This window comes from Dioscorea cayenensis, unplaced genomic scaffold (genome assembly GCF_009730915.1).
Source record: "Dioscorea cayenensis subsp. rotundata cultivar TDr96_F1 unplaced genomic scaffold, TDr96_F1_v2_PseudoChromosome.rev07_lg8_w22 25.fasta BLBR01000941.1, whole genome shotgun sequence".
Lineage (NCBI taxonomy): Eukaryota > Viridiplantae > Streptophyta > Magnoliopsida > Dioscoreales > Dioscoreaceae > Dioscorea > Dioscorea cayenensis.
The window spans coordinates 10136-12481 of record NW_024087332.1 but is presented as its reverse complement, the minus strand read 5'-3'; the positions used below and the strand labels follow the sequence as shown (position 1 = coordinate 12481).

Below are 2346 nucleotides of genomic sequence, written 5' to 3'. Positions count from 1 at the left end.
TCCTTTTTTTTGTATTTTTTCCAAACTCTCTTTTCTTTCACAATACATTGTGGTTTATCCCTTCTATCAAATAATAATTATAATAATAGCTATTCTAGCGGTCAGCTGGTAGAAGCTCATATATATTTTGCCTCCACCAGGCAAACTATGTTCTTCGATAAAGACGATGATTGCGTGATCCCCGTGAGGTTAAAACATGTGATCGAGAATTGATGCATTAATAGAACGAAGAAAAATCAAATGGTCACTTCCTCTCCTCTATTGTACTATTTAATTAAGCCCATGCTCTCCTACCTCAAACCTCAAACCACAAACTAAGAAAATATTCTACTTATCATCAATAATGGCCCCATCCCCTCTGGTTTTCACAGTGCAGCGGCAGAAGCCGGTGCTAGTAACACCGGCAAAGCCTACACCACACGAGTTCAAGTATCTCTCAGACATCGATGACCAGGAGTGCCTGAGGTTCCAGATCCCTCTAATCCACTTCTACAAAAACGAGCCATGTATGAGTGGCGTTGATCCTGCAAAGGTGATAAGTGAGGCCTTGGCAAGAGCTCTGGTGTTCTACCATCCCTTTGCCGGCCGTCTTCGGGAAGAGTCTGGAAGAAAGCTTGTTGTGGACTGCACCGGTGAAGGGGTGTTGTTCATTGAAGCTGATGCATATGTCCGCCTGCAGGATTTCGGTGACAACCTGCAGCCACCGTTCCCATGCATGGAGGAGCTCCTCTTCGACGTTGAGGGTTCTGCTGGTGTTCTTAACTGTCCATTGCTCTTGATTCAGGTGCAGTTTGTCTGGATAATCTATCATTTTAAATAATTAAGATCCAAACTAGCTGGATAATCTATCATTTTAAGGAAGAAGAGCGGGCGAACCCATTATAGACCCTAGGGGCGCGCACAAGTCTCGGTGGAATAAGTGGGAACGGGGCCGCGCTCACGTGGGCGCTGAAACCACCCGTACACAACCACTATTCACAACTCCCAGTTTTAAAGACTTACATACATGCATATGGGCATTCAGGTGACACGATTGTTGTGTGGAGGATTCATCTTTGCACTCCGGGTTAACCACACCATGGCGGACGGACCAGGAATGGCTCTGTTCATGAACGCAGTGGCCGAGATGGCACGGGGAGCAACCGCGCCATCAGTGCTGCCAGTCTGGTCAAGAGAGCTGCTTAGGGCGCGCAATCCGCCACGAGTGACGTTCGAGCACCGTGAGTACGATGAAGACATGCCTCATGACTCCACAACACCATCAACACACCACCCGATGACATAACGCACCGTTCCTTCTACTTCGGTCCCAGGGAGATTTCAGCTCTGAGAATGCGTTTGCCGGAAAAACCTACGCAAAGAGCTCGACGTTTGAGATACTGACAGCGTGCTTGTGGAGATGCCGAACCATGGCGCTGCAGCTGGAGCCAGAGGAAGAGGTGCGCATGATGGGCATTGTCAATGCTCGAGGAAAGAAGGAAGGGGATTTTCTGCCGATTGGGTACTATGGAAACGCATTCACATACCCGACGGCGGTGTCAAAGGTGAAGCACTTATGCAATGAACCTGTGGAATATGCGTTGGAGTTGGTGAAGAAGGCCAAGTCGCAGGGGATGACACGTGAGTACCTGCAATCTGTGGCGGACTTGATGGTCCTGAGAGGGAGGCCTCACTTCACAATTGCGAAATCGTATCTTGTGTCGGACCTGACAAGAGCTGGGCTTGAGAATGTGGACTTCGGGTGGGGGAAGGCGGTGTATGGAAGTGTGGCGAAAGGTGGGATTGGGGATATCCCACTGGTGAGCTTTTATGTACCTTTCAGGAATGGCATTGTGGTGCCTGTTTGCTTGCCAAGCGCTGCAATGGATAGGTTTGTGAAGGAGATTGAGAACATGACCAGTGATCAGATTACTGCACCACCACCACCACCTTCTCGTCTGCTATCTGCACTTTGATGCAGAAACTGTTGGTAATAGAATCAAGGGACAGCAGAGACGCTCGTTAGCTTATAAGAATGTCATTCCACTCTTAAGGACGTAGGATGTGCTTGAAAAAGTATTGGTCCTTCATTTGGGTTATGCTTATTGTTTTTGAGGGAAAGAGCCGGCTAATTTATTAAAATATTGTTTTTTTAATTATTTCTTTAAATGCGCATTTCCGTAATTATTTACGGAAATGCGCATTTTATTTTTCTATTATTTTTTTAAACAGTCGGTCCCACTCTAATTTTTTTAATATTTAAATTTAATTTTTTTAAAAAAACAGAGGGGTCTGTTATTTTTTTAATATTAAGTTTTTTTATTTTTTTAAGAAGCTGCGGGGACTCGATAGTTTTTAAATTAAAAA

At 45.6% G+C, this 2346-nt stretch overlaps 1 pseudogene; it reads left to right on the top strand.

Moving 5' to 3' along the window:
- The first annotated feature begins 343 nt into the window (after positions 1 to 343).
- Positions 344 to 1955, top strand: LOC120255314 (annotated as a pseudogene).
- The last annotated feature ends 391 nt before the right edge of the window (positions 1956 to 2346 follow it).